At 49.9% G+C, this 19,435-nt stretch overlaps 1 protein-coding gene across 2 annotated transcripts in view; it reads left to right on the top strand.

Annotated features, from left to right (window-relative positions):
* The first annotated feature begins 580 nt into the window (after positions 1-580).
* EPB41 (erythrocyte membrane protein band 4.1) overlaps positions 581-19,435 on the top strand; it is a 199,172-nt gene continuing 180,317 nt past the window's right edge. The window contains exon 1 of one of the 2 annotated variants that reach the window (XM_053898530.1): positions 581-713. The gene's annotated coding sequence lies outside the window, so the exon portion shown is untranslated. Of the gene's footprint in view, positions 714-5,548; positions 5,638-19,435 lie in introns of those variants that run through there. The other variant, XM_053898488.1, reaches the window with a different exon arrangement.

Genomic DNA, 19,435 nt, shown 5'->3' with positions numbered 1-19,435 from the left:
AAAGTCTCTGACAAGAGTGGAAAGATGAAAGGATGAAAGGAACAGGAAACCCCATATATATATGGCACCTATTCTGTGCCAAACGTGTGCTTGGCACTTAACGTATACCGCCAATGCTCAGAAAAGTATTGTAAGATTTATAGTTGAGGAAACTCAGATTCAGAGAAGTGACTTGCTCAAGGTTACACAGGGCTAAATGGTGAGACAGGTGATCCAGGTGAGACTCCCCAGGGTCACTTCCCTAGGTTTCCTACCACCAACTCCCTTCCTACCACCCTTCCAGCCCTTAGGTTAGGAGCAGCATCACGTGACAAATTGCATCATACTTCTGCCGTATGACATCAGACACCACACCACCCAATCCAGGAGCTCCCTACTCAGTCCTCCCCTGAGCCTTCGGATCAACCCGGGGCCGCTCAAGAGCTCGGCGTCCGGGTCAGGCCGCACCTGCAGCCCCAGCCCTTTCCCGGTTGCGACGACGCTCCTACTTCTCGGCACCGTCCTCTCCGCCGCCCCGCCGATTGGCAGTTGCTTGAGCCAATCAGAAGGTCTCCCGGGTCGGGGGCGGGGCCTCACTCCAGAGTTGCCCTGTCAGTGCAGGTGGAGGCCCCCGGCGGGGCAAAGTGGCAGGAACCTCTTAAAGGGCGAGAGCGGTGGAGAGCGAGAACGCGGCTCGGCCTGGCCCGGCCAGGTCCCCGCCCCGTCCGGCCCAGGTGAGCCTGGACCGTCTGGGGACGATCCTGGGTCCCCGGGAGGGACGGGGTGACGGACAGATGAACCCACTCCCAAGGGCCCGAGACGCCCCGGTAGGGGCGAGACTAGGGTCTAAGGGTCAGGGGAGAGGGTCTCTAGGAGTCCTGGCTTACAAGGTCCGAACTGGGGGTCCACAGGGGTCTGGAAGTCTCCAAGTTCAGGGTGCGGGGAGGGGCGCGGGCGAGAGGAGAGGGGGGTCCGGGGGTGGACGCTTGCCGCTGGCGGTCCCAGGCAGTGCCGGCCTCTCTGGCGCGGGGGTCCCGGCTTAGGTCCGCGCGGGCGGGTGTCTGCAGACTGCTGAGGCCCCAGGTGCCCCCCCCAGCCCCGCCCTGTCCGGCCCGCATGCTCCTGCCGGGCCCGCCGCAGCGCTGGCCGGAGCGGGAGGGCGGGCGGCGCGCAGCGGGAGGGGGCCCCCAGGGCCTGGAACCCCGCGCCCGGCCCCTTACGTAACTGACTTCGGGTTTCCGGACTGAGGGACCCGAGAGCTGGGGCGCCAGCTCTGCCTACCAGGGTGGCCCTCCCGTCACCGCCCCGGCCCACACGCTCCCTTCCAGGCTTGGTCTCGGGGACTTTCCTCTGTCTCTGGTCTCCCCAGTCTCTCTATCGCTCTCAGATTCCTGCTTGCTCTCATCCCCCGATTCATTGTGTCCCTCATCTCTCCTCTGTCTGTGTTCCTGTCCCTGTTCTCAGTCTTTCCCTGGGAGTTTTCTCGTCCTAACCTATACTTTCCGGCAGACCCCACTTCTTTGGGGGTAAAACAAGAGTTCTCCCCTCTGGCAAATTGGAGGCGGGGACTTGTCCAGACCGACCTCAGCCCTAGCTTGCCCCAGAAGGGGGGAAGGGTAGGACTATTCCGGTAGGGCTGGGGGGGGGGGGGCTTATTTCAAGGCCCACAGTGTCCCCTGACGTGGGAGTGGCTGAATGTGACCCCTCAAGTTCCCGGACTAGGGCTGAAGGCAGCCCTTTCTCTGCTTCTAGAGCCTTTTTCTCCAGAAGGAGAAGGTTTGGGGAATGTCTGGCCGGGTTTGGTGCTGAGGGCAGCTGGGAGTCCCTGTGAGAACCGGCTGGTGTCAGGTCTGGGTCACACCTTCAGCTACTGAAGGGGAGAGGGAGGGGCCAGAGCACTGGCACAGAGCCCCTGAGGTTTTAGCAAGCTCCCTACCTTCACCCCAGTTACAGGCTTGGGCAGGAGGCTAGGGGTGGGGAGGGGATCAACAGGAGGAGGTCAGAGGACTTTTGCATGGGGGTAGGGAGAGGGTGGAGTTTGGGGTGACAGACTCTCAGGTGTGAGGAGCATGTACTGGGTTCACCCCCTGCCTTCAAGGCCCTTCTGAGTGCCAGTGAGGCAGACACCTCAGAAATAACTCCTGTACCCTGCTGCTGTTGTGTAAACAAGGTGCTAGAGCAGCCATGAGGTGGGAAATGATTAATTCTGACTAGCACTGTGGAGGGAGAGACTTTGCAGAGAGAGGTGGAAGGTTTGGGAAGACGGGGATCCAGAAGCTTTAGGGAGCAGAGAGGTGGAAGGAAAGGTGACATCTGGTGCCCTGTAGGCTTTGCATGCAGCAGAACTGCGTTTAAATCTTGGCCCTGCCACGTTGCTGTGTGACTTTGCATGAATCACTTCACTTCTCTGAGTCCCAGGTTCTTCCTTCTCCAATAATCCAGACCTTACAGGCATTAGCAGCAGAATCAACTGAGGTAATAAGTGTGCAGTGACCAGAACGATAGCTGGTCTGGGAGTCGGCCAGTGGGGTGTTTTAAGAGTGGAGTGGGGAGGTCCTGAGGTTTCCTCTGTGTATTAGGAGGCAGGGCCTGCCCAGGCCCAGCAATGTGCGGTGCAGGTGGAGCACCTGCTTGTGGGGTGAAGAGGCACCACACCCATCTGTCTCTTGATCAGCCCATCCTTGCACTGCCGAGACTAGGCTGGCCTCCCTCTTGTAGGTTGCAGGTGCCAAGAGAAGCTCCCAGGGCTCCCAGGCTGCCCCACCTGCTAGGCCAGTGGGGGTGGGGCCCCTGGCAGGCCAGGGCCAGCACCCCCTCTGCAGAGTGGACCCTGGCCAGGAGGAGCCTGGCTGGCTGTGCTGGGCAGGAACATCCCAGTCTGGCTGGGAAGATGCTGACGCTGTACAGGCCTCTGGAGGCCGAGAGCTCTGCTGGCTGGGGTTGCACCCAGCTGATGGGACCCCGGCTGCAGGGTGAGACAGAGGCCAGGGTGGGAGTGAGGAAGGGAGATGCAAGGAGACACCTCTGGAGGGGGAGCCTGAGCAGAATTTCTCTGTGGAACCGAAGAGGAACTGCGTGGGTTTGTCCCTAAGCCCTTCCTGAGCACCACATATGGGTCTGCTAGCCACAGAGCTAAACAGGATACCCACAAAGGGCTCGCCACAAAGGTCATGGTGGCCTGAGATTTGTTGGGGGCTTGCAGAATGGGTCTTTATGATTGTTTCCTGGTGAGGGTGGGGCTTTCAGATTTTTCTTGGGTCCTGGGATTCTGATGTTTATTAGAGGGGGCAGGATTCTATTCCTATATAGTCTGTGGGCCCATTTTTTCTCCCTGGGTCTCAGTTTCTCTTTGTGTGAAATGAGAAGGGGAGATGAGCTTAGAGCCTCAAAGCATCTTGCAGCACCCATTATTATAGCCTCCAGGACATGCTTTGGGGCTTAGTCCACCCCACAGGAGGGGGAGGCGAAAGAATGGGGCAAGGGCAAGGTAGAGTGTGATGGCCCTTCATGTCCTGTTCTTGGCCTGTGTTCTCTAATCATAATTAGAGCCACATTTACTATCCACAGCGCTCTGTGCTAAGCCTTTAATATGCAGCATTAGCTAATATCCTTACAACCCCATGAGGGAATAGGTATTATTCCTATTTCTTAGGAGTTTAAGGAGGTGAATCTACTTAACCAGAGTCACACAGCTGGGAAGTGGCTGGCCTGGGATTTAAATCTAGGTTTGTCTGACTCCAAAGCCCAGACTCAACTGAAAAGGGAGGCCACCACCTGGAAGGTACCAAGGCTCACATGATGCCTAGACTTTACCTCTGGAACCTGACTCTTTCTGGGTGTGCTCAGAGCTCTGGGATATTTAAGCTGGGGAACTGGGGGCCAGGGTGTGCAGGTGCCCACCAGGCCCAGTGTGGGGGGGAGAAGAGCGGAGGGTGCAACCTGCAGGTCAGGACCCTACCCAAGGTTTCCTCAGAGGGCCAGCCGCACCCGACTACTGCCAAGGTATAAGAGCTGGGCACCGAAAGGCTACCTTGGATATGTGGCCCACCTTTGGACTTCCGTTTCTCCATCTGTAAAACATGGATTTTAGTAGTTGCGTGCAGACATTCCTTGGCCCATGGGTTTGTGGCTGGAGTTGGTGATGGGGTAAAAGGTTAGAGGCAGGGTCAGAGTAGCAGCGGCTGAGCCTGTGGAAGAAGAGTTGGGGTCAGGAACAGCTTGGATCCTGGGCTATTTGTAAGTATTTCAGATGAAGGGACTGATGCAGGAGAGGTTCCAAGTCTTGTGTGGGGCTGTGCACTGGGGGGGAAACACAAGGGGAGACCTGGAGAACAAAATCCAGGCAGATGCCTGTTGGGATCCTGGCTTGACCACTTACCTAGGTTTGGAGATATGAAGTGACACACCCAAGAGAGAGGAGTACCTTCCCTTCATTGTCCTCATCTGTAAAATGGGAATAGGAATAATTTTGCCTTGGTCCACTTCCTGGGTCATTGTGAAGGTCAAGGGAGATGAGGTATTTGTAGCATCAGGTGAGAATGCTGGTTATTTTTCAGTCCAGAGTTGCAGTTCTGGGTTGCGTTTGTGGGGAGAGGGCACTTCTGACAGCCTCTGCTGAGATGCTGTACCCTGGGGATGTGCTAGAGAACAGCCCTAAGAATACCACCACCATTTATCGTCTGGTTACCATGTGCCAGGCACTGGGCCCAGAGCTTCACCTCTATTGTCTCTTTTAATCTGTATGTTGTCAGGTAGGTGGTGGTCTGGCCCACACTAGGTCCCTCCAAAACCCATGCCTCCAGCTCCCTGTAATGACAGTAGCTAACAGTTATGAACAGTGTACTGTGTGCCAAGCATTGTGCAAAGTGTTTTTTATATATTAAGTCATTTAATCCTTACAATTGCCCTGGAGGTGGGCACTAATGCAATCCCCATTTTACAGAGAAAAAATTGAGGCACAGAGAAGCTGAACCCTCATGTCACAAAGTTAGTGAGTGAGGGCCAGGGTTTGAACCCGCGGTTCTTTTTTAAGTTTATTTATTTACTGTGAGGGAGACAGAGCAAGTGGGGAAGGGGTAGAGAGAGAGAGGGAGAGAAAGGGAGACAGAGGATCCAGAGAGCCTGGTGTGGGGCTTGAACTCACAAACCGTGAGATCATGACCTGAAATCAGATGCTTAACTGACTGAGCCACCCAGGTGCCCCCCGGCCTGGGTTCTTAAATTTCCTCCTTGAAGCACTCACACAGTTGTAATCCATTCGTAAATTACATGATCTCCTTCTCACTGCACCATAGGCTCCATGAGGGCAGCGGCCATGTCTGTTTTCATCCTGTATCCCCAACACCTAGGTGCTGAGTTAATATTTGTCTAGAGGGATCTTGCTGCCTCCAGTGGGCTGGGTCCTAGGAGGAGCTCTGGGTGCAATATCAGATTATCAGATTGCTGACTAACAGGGTACCTGCCCTAGCAGAACCCCAGAGGCAGATACAGAGGCAGAGGCAGGATCTCCCCCTGCTCAGGATGAAGAGGGGCCCCAAAGAGCTTACTGGGTGGTTGTGCCTGTGTCTCATTTCTGTCCTTTGCTTCCATGTGTCCCTGCGGTGATGGCTCCACGACTTCTCCCTGACGGGCTGTATGACCCCGACCGGCTGCTGCTGGGTGAGTACTGGTTTGGCTAAATGACTGCCTCTGGGGCTTGATTCTAATGCATGTCCTGTAGCTCAGAGGCCACTGGGAGGTGTAAAGGGAGCCCAGCAGTAGGGGTGGAGGAACTGAGGGAGGGCATTCTGTGAAGTTTGGGTCCTACCACAACCAGCTGACTTCTCTCCAGATGCTTAACACACCGGCTGATTTTTGAGACACGTAACACAATGCAAAGGTCTTAGGGGCCAGACTGGTCAGGAATAGAATCCTCATTCTGCACCTGGTAGCTGGGTGGCTCTTTGCATGTCAGTTTCATGTCTGTAAAATGGGAATCTCAGTGTCTACCTGACACAGTATGTTTGTTCTTTTCTTTATGTAAGACCCCTGAGAGCAGGGATTTTTGTTTATCTATTCACTGTTATATCTCCAGCATCCAGGGTATAATGGTATGTAGTATGATACTCAATGAATATTTCTGAACGAATGAGCATATTTATTCAATCACTGTCACTCTGCCCCATCAATGTGCTTTGTATTGGGTTAAATGGCTAATGGATATAAAGTGACCAACATCAAAGGGGCTCAGTGAAATGTGTTGTCTTTGCTCACTAGACTGTGAGTTCCTTCAGGGCCAGGGCTCGGTTAAGTGAGCTCTGGGTCCTCTGAATTGAGGGTGGGGCCTTCAATCAGCAGAGAGAGGGCCTTCGCAGGGCCTCTGCTTAGAACTGGGGAGAGAGGGACAGAACCTCTAGGTGTCATCAGAAGACAGGGGCAGCTGGGAAGGTCTGGGGCTGAAGGAGGGAGGGGTGAGGAGGGACTCTGCCCCCCAGTACTGCCACTAACCTTGCTGTGTGACAGTGGACAAGCCATTGACTTCTTTGTCTTGGAGACCTCGTCTGCAACATGCATATCATAACACTTCCCCCACATGGGTGTGGGAAGGAGCCGGTGAGAAGTGCCCAGTACAGGGCCCTGTTTGGTAATTATTGGTTTCCACCCAGTCCTGAGCTCTTTCTGGGAGGGGGCTAAGTAAAGTATACCTTTATTTACCTCCATTCTACTATTTTAACTTCCCACCCAGCCGGGACTAGAATCTAGGAGTCAGGAGCCCCAGACTCTCAAGCAGTCTGGCCAGGGCCTGGGCTAAGGGCTGGGCTCTACCCACTGTGAAAGTAGGTCCCATTCTTTTGCTGTGTGACTTGATTCAGTAACCTACCTTCTCTGGGCCTTGGTTGCCTCACCTACAAAAGAGGGTTAATAAAGAACACTTCCCTGGAAGAATTATTTAATGAGCGAATGGGTGGATCAGGCATTATTATCACTATTACTTTTGGGTCGGGCTGAGGAGGCTCCAAGGGAGGGCCCTGGAGAATTACATCCCAACTTGGCCTTGGGATCCTGGGAGTCTCTAGTCATCATATGTATTATTGCCTTCAGATGTTTCTCATATGCTAGGTGGGTTGTTATATGCTATTTCAGATGCATTATCTCATCTGGTCCTCCTGGCAATCCAGGCATTATGGTCCCTGCTTTGCAGATGTGGGAACTGGTACTGAGTAAATCAAGTGAGTTACCCAGACTCACATAGTTATTTAGGGGTAAACCTGGAGCTCAGACCCAAGTCTGCTCAACCCAAGACCCAAATTCTTAAGGGGGCAGGGACTATGCCTGATTCTTCTCTATCTCCAGTGCTCAGCACAGGGCTGGTGAGGGCTATAGGACTGTTTGCTGAACACACAAGCACATGCACACACAGTGTACCCCACCCAGGCCGGTGCTGTAAGAGTTTTGAAGAGAGGAGACACCAGAAAGCAGGAGAAGGCCAGATAGCATAGTGGTTGAGAGTCAAACAGATCTGGCTTTGCATTCCACATCTATTGCTTACCAGTGTGACCTTGAGCAAGACATTTAACCTCTTGGAATCTCAGTTTCCTTATCTATAAAATGGGGATAATAAAAGAACCTGTGTACCTCCTAGAGTCCTTGTGAGGATTAAATAATGCAATGAGGTACATGCTGAGCAATGTAATTATTATTATAGTTATAGCTTTGGGTGTTATTTTAGGATTACAAAGATATCCCTCTTGGGATAGTGGAGATGAGGTCTGGGAGGGGCCTGCTGGGGACAGGCAGGTAGCAACCTAGTCTGACAGGTTCTGAAAGACACCAGTGGGTGAAGGGAGGGAAGAGGCCTCTTGGAAGTAAGGACACACCTCTCTTTCCTACCCATCTGCTTTCATTCTTCCGCACTTTGTGCCAGGCCCTGTGCCGGGCATGGGGCACAGAGATCAATCTGTGTGGTCTCTGCCTCCTCGCCCTGTCCTAGCTCAGAGTCTAGTTGGGGAGAAAGACACAGAACTACCAACTCCACCTTTGACTGATGCACCGAAATGTGAACCGTGAATATCTTTTCAGGCAAAGACCGGGAGAAAGGGCATTCCTAGTGGAAGGAACTGTTTTGCCAAGGTACAGAGTCATGACCTGCCCTTGTGGGAATGCAGCTAGATGGACAGGCTCAGGAGAGTTAGGGGGATTTGTCCCAGAGGCAGTGGGGAGCCATCAGATATGAAGCGGGGAAGAACATGATCAGGCTCATATTTGGGGAGGGTCGCTTGATTCGGAGGACTAGTGGGAGAGGAGAGGCAGGGGCAACTCTCCAGATGAGGGACGCTGAAATGGGGCCTGGGACTGAGCTATGGGATGGGGAGCACGTCTGTTTAGGAGGCCGAGCCAGCAGGATGTGATAACGGACTGCAGTGGGCAGGCAGGAGAGGAAGGAGGTGGGGTCTGTGGGGCGGATGGGGCCTGCTGGGGTCTCTGGCTAAGGGACATACCCAGGAAGACGAGTCCGAGAGGGGTTGGGGGATAAAGCCACTTGTCTGCTTTTTGTCACCCTCTGCGTCGGTTCCTGCAGGCAGCAGTTATGTCTTAGCTGGACACTCGGGCAAGACCTCTGGCCACCAGGGCCCATGTCCCCCACTCCTGCCTTGGGGCCCCTTGTGGTGACCCTGGCTGGTCTGGCAGGGATGAGGGAGCTCTTTGGGGTGGGGGCCAGGCAGGAACCTGTGTGGTGCAGAGAAGGCCTGGCTTCCGGCTCTACCAGTGTCACGTCACTGAATGTCTGCGTGACCTCTGGAAGTCACTCCCTCTCTCTTGCCCTCCTTTTCTGAGCCTTGAGAGAGAGGACAAGAAAACCTGTTTTGCCTGCCTCAAAGATTCAGTGATAAAACGCACTTAGAGACAACAAACACTTACTGAGCACTGACTGTGTGCAGGGTTCTTAGGGGCACAAAGATGACTCAGGTGGGGTTCCTGCCACTCTGGGTGCTTGAAGCACTTCTGCGTGAGCTCAGGTGAGTGGGTGGTTAACTCCTTCTAGGCATTGGGTAGTTGAGCTGGGATTTGAAGGGTAAGCAAGAGCTCTCTAGGCGGGCAGTGGAGAGAACAATTTTGTAAGCATAGGGAACATCATGTGTGAGGGCTTAAAGCCACGTAATGTGCTCAGGGCACGTTTGTACCGTAGTTTGGTATGGCCGGAACAGAAAGGGAGAGGCGATGCTGTGACAGGAGTTGAGGCTGGGCAGGGGAGCAGGGCCCAGATCATACAGGGCTTTGGGGACAGTCACTTTGGAGGTGATCACCCTCGTAACTGCCGGCTCTCCTGAGACTGCTAGGGCCCTTTCCACCCTGCTCCCCCTATTCCCCCACCTCACCCCCACCCCAGTCAATCCCAGTGGCTGCCTCTCATGGGAGTCAACAACCTGGGTTCCCTGCCAGCTCTGCCACTTATGAGCTGTATGGCCGACCTTCAGTCACCTGCCCTCTCTGGACCTCAGTTTTCACCTCAGTAAAAGGGACAGCAGGCCCTCTTCACGTGGAGGGGCAGTGGTTTCAATGAAATAATCCTCACCAATGGCCTTGCACAGTGTCTCCCTGTACTGGGCACCCATGAAAAGGAGCTCCAGTTCAGCCATCATTATTTGGATTCCTCAATCTCCTTGGTCCTGCCCACTTGGTTCCCTCCCCACCCCCCCACCCCACCCCCCCCCACTTTCCTGGCAGCTGGCTGTGGCCAACAAAGGGAGGAAAGGATTAAGAAACAAGCCCAAATCTCTTGAGGGGTCCTGGCCCACTGCCGAGCTCGCCCCCTCCTGCCCCTCGCCCCCCTTGGCCCCAGGCCCAAGGACTCTCAGTCTTGAGGCCTGGGCTCCCCCCAACTCCCCATCTCAGGGGCCCCTTCCTGGCTGGAGGCCAAAGCCAGCAGTAGCCTTGAAACAGGGACAAATATTTTGAAAATCTGTGGCTTTATTTTTTCCTCCTGGAAGATGATCCCCAGGCCCTTTTTTTTGGGGTGATGGGAAGGAGAGTAAGTGTGATGTCCTGTATCTGTGGGAGGCCCCATAGTCTGGGCAGAACTGGATCCCTGAGCCTCCTGCATTTTATAATAAAGGCTTCTGAGCAAGTCCTTTTTGGTATACATGCAAGAGCCTCAAATCAGAGAGGGTGGTAGATGGTGCAGGGTCACACAGCAGGAACCCAGGTCTCTGGGCCCTTGTGGCACTACCCTATGAATGAGTGTGATGAGGTGACCTTGGCTGTCACTTCACCTTTCTGAGCCTCAGTTTCCTCTGCTGTAAAACGGGGCTGATTTTACTGTGAGGATTAACAACAATGTAGATAAAGCACTCAGTTCAGTCCTGAGCACTATGAGGCTTCAGTGGTCAGTACGAAGTATTAATGCTGTTATAAATGCTGTCCAGAACCTTCTTCTGTCCTGTTTCTTCCCAGTCTAGGGACTTGAAGTATTTGATACAGTTTCTGGTTGAACAAATGACACCCAGTAAATTGGTTTCAAAGCCAGAGGCTCAGGATCTTTTACCCTCCTCCCCCGTTCCCCCCTCTTCGGGTTGGCTGGAACACTCTAGCCTCACCCCCGGCCTGGTTTTGGCCCCTGCCCCCAGCCCACCTCTGCCCTCTTGGCGCCAAGCCTGCACTGTCTCTCTTCCAGGAGCCGCACGGGGACAGTTTCCTTTCTGCAGCCGCCACTGGTTAATGCCACTGCAAGCACTTTGGGAAGGCAGAGTAGGAAGGGTCCTGCATTACCCAGGCCAAGGCTGAGGGGGCAGAGGTGGAGTGTAAGCTCCCTGCAACCGTCCTCAAGGAGCTAGGACAACAAGACTTCTGCAGAGGCAGGGAAACAGGCAGGCAAACAGGCAGGCACAGGAAAGAAAACCTGGTCCACAGCCCCCATGTGGTGGAGTAGGAGGGAGGCCAGACGGGGGGTGGGGGGGGCGGAGGGGGGGCTGGAGGGCTGCCCCCCTCCCTAGCTCTTCACCTGCCCTTGCTGAGCCTCCGTTTTCTGGTTTATAAAAGGAAGGGGATGGATTGATGTGAGAGGTTTCTACTAATATTATAGGATTAAAAGAAGGGATTTGGGAGCAGACAGACCTCGGTTTAAATCCCAGCTTCACCACTTACCAGCTGTGGGACCTCTAGTGAGTTCTACCTCACTGAGCTTTAGTTTTCTTACTAATAAAATGAGAAAAATATTAGCACCTTCTCTTAAGATTACCTAAGGGGGGCTGAATTAGGTAATTCAGGTAAAATACTCAGTCCACAGCTAGCACATTGGAATTATTGTTGTTGTTATTCTATGATTAGTAGAGACAAGAAGGCCAGTCAGCAAGCAGTTCATTGGAAGGGCATGACTTGAGAAATTAATTTGTTCATTCTTTAATTAACTCAACAAATACTTAGGATTTGCATGGGCAAGACATAGAGAAGAGAAGCAGGGAGGCGCCAACAGGCTGGGGCCAAACAGACCTGCCTATTCTAGCTGTGGGATGTGGATCAGTTACTTCTCTTCTTTGGGTCTCACTCCCTCATCTGTGAGATGGTGATCTTTACCTCCAGAGTTTCCTAAGGCTTAAGAGAGTTCAGGTACACAGTGGGTGATTAGTCTGTGTATGGTTCCTTTCTTCTCCCAGCCCTGTTAATGACTGGATCTATGATCTCAGGCAAGTCCTTGAATATACCAGGCACACTTCCACCCCAGGGCCTTTGCACTTGCTATTCACTCAGTCTGGAACTCTCTACCTCCAAATACTTTCATGACTTGCTCTCTCATGTCCTTAATTTTTTTGTTTATTTTTATCTTTTTAAATGTTTATTTATTTTTGAGAAAGCATGAGTGGGAGAGGGGCAAAGAGAGAGGGAAGAGAGGATCCGAAGTGGGCTCCATGCTGTCAGCAGCAAGCTGGATGTGGGGCTTGACCTCAACGAACTGTGAGATCATGATCTGAGCTGAAGTTGGCGCTCAACCGACTGAGCCACCCAGGTGCCCCTTTAATTTTTTTGCCCCTTTAAGAAGTTTTAAATGTCACCTTCTTAGAAAGGACCTTCCTATCATATTTAAAATGGTAACACCCTTTCCTACCACAACACGAACATTCTCTATCTTCCCTCCAGGCCTACTTTTTTCTCTCCATAGCACTTATCATCCTTTGACATACTATATTTTATGGAATATTTGTTTATTGTTTGTCCCCCACCCCCACCCCCCATCCCCTGCATTGGAATGGTAAGCTCAGTGATGACAGTGATTTTTGTCTGTCTTGTTCAGTGTTATTCCCGTGTACCTAGAAAAGTGTTTGGCTCATAGTAGGTGCTAAATAAATATTTGTGGAGTGAATTAATGAAAACATGAAGCCTCTTCTCTCTGGGTCTGGCACCATGCTGTGCAGATAAATAATTCCCAGTAAATAATTGTATTCAGTGGCCATCATCCTCTCCATTGGCCAGATAATACTTTGTCTGGGTCAACCCTAAAGCCCTTTGCTTCTGACATTTTCTGCCAGGGCATCAGTTTCATTTGGAGTACCCAAATCTTTTGTTCCGGAGCCTGAGCTATGCAGAATTTCTAGTTGGGGCTGTTTGGCTGTTGGGCCCACAATGGTTATTATGTCATTATTGGTAATTAGCACATAGGCCCAGAGGATTGAGCTTTTTGTTTTTCAGCAGAAATCACAGCAGAAAGCTATGCCAGTCAGGGAAGCCCAGGCCTCAGGCAGCTTCCTCTGTAACTCCCCCCTTCCCAGCTGTGGGTCCATCCCTTAGGCAGACCAAGACTGAGGTGTCCAAAGCTAGGGGCATCTGGGCTACCAGCTCAACCGCTGTCTTCAGCAGGTAGTATCCTGAAAGTTTCTCCTCCACACCCTTAGCTCTCTATGCCTGGCCTGGTATAGCAGGGGTTCCCTGTTGCCCCTGGGGAAGCTGGGTATAAGCTTTCTAAATATCCAGTGGACAGGGGCATTTTCTGATGGTCAGGATACAGTATTATGGGTGGAGGAAATAATCCTGGGTTTAACACTCCGGAGCCTGCGTTCAAGTCCCTGCTTAGCTGCTTGATTGTTAGGTCACTACAGGCACGTCACTACCTCTTGCTAGGCCTCAGCTTTCTCATCTGTCAGAGATAAAGACATCTACCTGGCCTCACTGGAAAGAGAGGCAGGATAGTATGGTGGGCAAAGGATAGGGTTCTGGAGTCAGACAAACTTGGCTTCCCAACTATAGCCCTCCCTAACTACATGACATTGGGCAAAGTGCCTCATAGCTCTGACTTCAGTTTCCAAAGCTGGAAATTCTCAACTAAGAGAATGCGGGTAAGGTACATAGGCACCTGGTGAGTGAGCCGTATATCTTTGCTGGCATTACTACAATGACCACTGTGGAAATGCAGGCAATCTGTAAACTGTAAGAAGCGTACTAGCAGTAAAGCCAGGCAGAGGTGGATCTGAATCTCAACTTGGACACTTATTAGCTGGGTGATCATGGGTAAGTTTTTTGCTTTCTCACCTGTAAAATGGGAATTACAGTCATGCTTTCTTCAAGGAACTGTTGTGACAGTTCAGTGACATATTGCAATAAAAAGTACTTAGTACACAGCGTTTGGCACACGTTTCCCCCATATTATAGATGAGGAAGAGGGCAGAAGTGACTTGCTTAGACTCATGTAGCATCTCAGTGGTGGAACTTTGCTTTGAACGCAGGTCTGCCTGCCTTCTAACTTCTTACCATCACCCATTTATGGGATGATGATAATGACGATTGTTCTTATTGTCAGGGGACCCATCTCATTTATTCCGTGATCCCCAGTGACTACACGAAGGGGGTGCTCAGTCCTGCCTGCTTCCCTGTAACTCCTCCTTTGCCCTCTCCTAGGTGAGGGTTGCACCAGGCTGACTTTAACAGGTTTAGAAGGGGCCAGGCTAGCTGGTGGCACGGAGTCTTTCCCCATGTTTCTTGGGAAACCCTCTAGACCTAGAAGATACCTGGTCCCGGGGAGAGAGAATTAGTGGGTTAAACTTGAGTGAGCTGGAGGCTTTGCTGGATCAGGGCCATTAGACTCATTCCAGCTGGCAAGAGAAGGGGTTTGGGGAGGGTCACTGGAGGCCAGATCCTTGAGTCCCTCCTTGAATGTCCCAGGGCTGTAGTCAGAAGTAGTCACAACAGCCTTTTCTTGGAGTCCTGGGACAGATGTTGGTATTGCTCGTTCATATCATTTCCAAACTGCTCTTCTGAGAGTGATATGAAAGCAGCACACAGCAGAGGACAGTGGCATCAGATGGGCCTAGTTTAAGCTGTGTGAGGTTGTGAAAATCACCTCACATTTCTAGGCTGTAGTTTTTTTCAACTGCAATTGAGGGTAATATTACTTTGTAGGATTGCGGTGAGTCTTAATGCAATAAATGCATATAAAGTACTTACTATGTGCCTGGCGCATGGTAAATACCTAATAAATGCTGTTATCATTAGTTCTATTAATAAATGATTTCTAGGGGCGCCTGGGTGGCTCAGTTGGTTAAGCGTCCAACTTCAGCTCAGGTCGTGATCTCACGGTTCCTGGGTTCCAGCCCTGCATTGGGCTCTGTGCTGACATTTCAGAGCCTGGAGCCTGCTTCAGATTCTGTGTCTCCCTCTCTCTCTGACCCTCCCTGGCTCGCTCCATCTCTCTCTCTCTCAAAAATAAATAAACATTTAAAAAAATTTATTTTTAATAAAAAAATAAATGATCTCTAAGGGCCCTTCCAGCTTAGACATTCCTAGGTTTTTATGGCTGTAGAATTGAGCCTGGATTGCAGCTTTGGAAGGGAAAAGTAGGCGGGCTCAGAAGAAGGCAGGGAACCACAGAATCCAGGGTCAGAAGCCTTGCATTCAAGTTTGGGCTCTGCCACTCTTTGCTGTGTGACCTTGGACAAGTGCTTCCCAGTTTCTGTACCCATTTCCCAATCTGTTTAAAAGTTAGCAGCTTGGGCTTGATGGTCTCTAAGGGCCTATCCAGTTCTAAGATTCTGTGAATCTAGAGGCCTAGAGGAGTATCTTAGCTGCCGTCTACTGAGTCCTCTTTTACCTTTTCAACTTTCTTTCCTTCTGCTCGTGTCTTGGAGTGTCTCCACAGCAAAAAGGACATAACTTGCCAACTCCAATGTAGGTATTTCAATCACATTTTTTGTTCTTATTGTGTTAGGACTGAGCTTAATGCAATTATTGTAAGCAAAGTGGTTGTGTCAAAGAGGTCAAAGCCTGCTCAAATACAAAAGATAAGATATTGTATAAAATTACTGCATATGCTGATTTCCTTTGCCTTTATCTCAAAAAATGACCAGAACAGGCAGACCTGTGTGCTACAGTTAAAAAAAAAAAAAAAATGTTGCAGTCAATGTATCCTAAAAAAAAATAGTCATGAGTATGGTTAGATAAAAGGATGTTTATTGAGTATAAAAGATTAAAATGGGAAATAACCTAAATGCCCAACATTTAGATTTAACTAAATTATGGTATATCCACTTGAGAGCACTGTTAAATGTCACAATACAGTATATTATGAGGTGAAAAAGTCAGTTCCAAAACAGTATGATCTAAAACAAACAAAAAACCAAAAAAAACAAACAAACAAAAAAAAAACAACCCCACAAAAAACCACATTAGGTTGAACTATACGCTATGGCTGCTATTTGATCATTTTTAACTTATAAAATCAGCAATTTCATATGATTTAATTTAATACACATAAAAAAGTATATGTATAACAAAAGGTACTAGAAGGGAAGTCCCCCACCAAAATATTGATGGTGTTCTTTCTTTTTTTTTTTTAAGTAAAAAAATTTTTTTAAATGTTTATTTTTGAGAGAGCGAGAGAGTGTGTGCTCACGAGTATGCTAATGGGGGAGGGGCAGAGAGAGAGGGAGACACAGAACCCAAAGCAGGCTCCAGGCTCTGAGCTGCCAGCACGGAGCCTGACACAGGGCTCAAACTCACAGACGTGAGATCATGATCTGAGCTGAAGTCAGATGTTAACCAACTGAGCCACCCAGGTGCCCTTCTTCTTTTTTTTTTTTAATGTTTATTTATTTATATTTGAGAGAGAGAGTGTGTGTGCGCAGAAGTGGAGGTAGGTGCAGAGAGAGAGGAGAGAATCCCGAGCAGTCTCCAGGCTTCAGTGTAGAGCCTGCGGTAGGGCTCAAATCCACAAACTGTGAGATCCTGACCTGAACTGAAATCAAGATTCAGATGCTTAACCAGCTGGGCCACCCAGGCATCCCGATGGTGGTTATTTCTGATTGATGGTTTATGATGATTTAATTTTTTCTTTTTATTGAACTATATTTTTTTCCTTTTTTTTTTTTTTGAAGATTTTATTTTTACCAAATCTCTACATCCACCATGGGACTCGAACTCACAACCCTAAGATTGAGAGTCTCACACTCCACTGACTGAGCCAGCCAGGTGCCCCTTATTTAACTATATTTTCTACGACCAATTCAAATACTACTACTAAAAATAATTGCCTACAAAGTCATACCATTGTATGAATAGTAATTTTCCTGCCTTATCATAGCTTGTTTACCATTTGTATTTAAAAGGTCTAAATAACTGCAATGTTATGACCATGGGCAGAATGGAAAGACAACTATTCTTCATGTACTTTTGTTACAAGGATTGGTTTTTATTCAATAGTGACTGATGAGAACACTTTCCTGGTGGGCCCAGCTTTTCAAAAAGCCCTCTTCATCTTAAGCCACCCCCCACAACAGACACATATTTTCCATGAGCCCTATCACTGGGGCGTAAGGCCAGCTGTGTCCCTAATCCGCCCACGTCCCAGATTTGGGAATGGTTCGGACTCCAACTGTTCCCCCACGCTACCCCCACTCTCTCCCAATCTCATCTCTTCCAGGTCATCGGAGGCCCCATATAACCCTCCCTGGCCTTCCCCGCTGGTCACCACCTAATTTCACCATCTAATTTCACCCTTTCCCGTGCAGCTGGTGTTTGAGCCCAGTTTGCAGTGGGAAAGGATTAAGACCCTTTCATGCCGTCTTTTTTCTCTTTTTTCTTAGTGCCCTTGACCGCTCCAGGGGCTGACAGGCAGCTAGCAGGGCCTGTATTCCCTAGGAAGGAACAGGAGGGGTAGTGGAGGAGGCAGTGGCGGGCTCAGCTGGCAGGCGGGATAGAGATGGCCCCTGGAGACCCCAACCTGGGGCTTGGAGCATGGCACAGCCGCCATCCAGATGTGAGCATGGAGTGGGCAGGGAGGGAGCTGAGTTTCTGCCTAGAAAATTAGACTCAGGGATGGTGCTTGGGACCTTTACCCTTGGAACCCAGGGGTTGCCTCTGCAGGGTGAACTAGAACTAGATGTCTGGTTTGTGGAGGAGTCTTTTTAGAGGGCAGATGGGCATATGGGTATGGGTAGTTTCTCTGCCTTCAGATTGGGCATTACTTAGCCCCCCACTACCTACTATGTGGGGGGCCCAGCTACACTCAGGGATTGAGCACTTTGCCTAATAGGTGATGGTGTATAACCTAATTAATAACAAAACCAGTCATGCATGCATAGTACTTTAGAAAGTCCTTTCATGTCCAGGCTGAGAATTAAAAAGGAAGACTGGAATTCAGGTCTCTGATACTCTTTTTTTTTTTTTTTTTTTCCCAGACGTTTATTTTTGAGATGGCGGGGGTGGGGGGGGGTGGGGGGGGGGGTAGGGGAGGTGGGGGGGTGTGGGTGGGGGAGGGAGACGGAAGAAGGGAAAGGGCAGAGAGAGAGGGAGACAGAGAATCCCAAGCAGGCTCAGCCATGTGGGGCTCGAATTCATGAACTGTGAGATTGTGACCTGAGCTGAAATTAACCCACTGAGCCACTCAGGCGCTCCTGGTCTTTGATATTCTAAAGCCTGTGCCAACAGTTTTTTTGAGGTTTTGCACAGCACTCTGAATATAAGAGTGGTTTACACCTGCCTTAGTGTAGCTGTTTTTTCCTAGCCTGAAACTCCTACTTTTTTTTTTTTCAGGGTGACGATTACTAAATACTACACACTCCATTCACCCAAACAAGCTTCCTTAAATATGATGTATCATTGGCTAGCACTTCATGGCATAGAGAATATTGGTTTTGATGAATCTGAATTTGCTGGATAACATAGTGGTCATGGCGAGCCATCTGGTGATTGATCTTCAGGTACCAGATTTCCAGGTCCATATGAAGGAAGCCTCTGAGGCACAGACATGGTAGGGCTAGAGCTCCTTGAATCAAAAGTATGGCTTAACCTGAGAACCTGAGGCAGGGGACCAGAATATTCAAAAATAGGTGCTTCACCTCTTGTCCACAGAATGAACTTGGCCAATTCGCTTGACCTTACTAAGCTTCAGCTTCCTTATATATAAAATGGGGATAATCTGTTCACTTGTTCATCAAATATTTATTGAGTATGCACTGTTCTGGGAGATGAATAAGAGGGACAAAATCCCTGTCCTCTTGGAGCTTGCCGTTTAGTGGATCTAAACTGCAACCATTTATTGAGAGGAGCAATAAATAATTAAATATATAGAAAGTCAGGAAGAAGTAAAGGCTATGAAGCAAATTAAAGCAGGGCAAGGTGAAAAATAAAATCTTAAAAAAAAAGCGGGGGGCGCCTGGCTGGCTCCGTTGGTGGAGCATGTGACTCTTGATCTTGGGGTTGTGAGTTTGAACCCCATGTTGGGTGTAGAGATTACTTAAAAAGAAACTCTTTTTAAAAATCAGGGCAAGGGTATGTGGGTGGAGGCTGGTTTAGATAGGGTAGTCAGGTAGTCCTCAAGTGGTTCACTTAGGATGTTTAAGACAGATAATTCATGTAATGTGCTCAGCTCAGTGTTGACAACAATTGAGAGCTTAACAAACATAGTATTATGTCAGCCCGCTCTACACCTCTCAGTCCATATTTTGGTCTCCAAATAGCAGCAATAATTAACGCTTATGTAGATCTTACAATGAGCTGGGCATTATTCTAAGCCCTTTACATATTTTAACTGATTTAATTCTTATAATAACTCTTATGAGGTAGGAACTATGATTATCCCCTTTTATGGGGTTAGAAACTGACACATAGAAGTCCAAACAATGAGGGAGGGCTGGAGGCTGAGAATTGAACCCAGCAGGTATCTGTTTCTAGAGGCTGAGCTGGGATGGGAGGGGCCTGTGATCAGATACCAGGAGACAGTGAAGCTGGCATAGGAAGGTTCTGATGTCAGATTGCCCAGCTTCTTATCCTGGCAGGTCTAAGCCTCTCTACATCAGTTTCTTCATCTCTAAAATGGGAATACCAAAACCTATCTTACCATCTAGGGACTGTGCTTAAAACATGAGCCTTCATTCTACTCTGTGGGGTCCCAGCCTGTTCAGAGACCAGCCTGGCAGGGAGTGTGAAGGGTCAAGTGGCCTCTGAAACTTCCGAAGGGAAATAAAGGCACATCAGGCAATTGTCAGAGCAACCCTAA

Source organism: Panthera pardus, unplaced genomic scaffold (assembly GCF_024362965.1).
Source record: "Panthera pardus isolate Hobbes unplaced genomic scaffold, ASM2436296v1 HiC_scaffold_11, whole genome shotgun sequence".
Classification (NCBI taxonomy): domain Eukaryota; kingdom Metazoa; phylum Chordata; class Mammalia; order Carnivora; family Felidae; genus Panthera; species Panthera pardus.
Note: the sequence above shows the minus strand (reverse complement) of the source record. Positions and strands in the feature narration are given on the sequence as shown.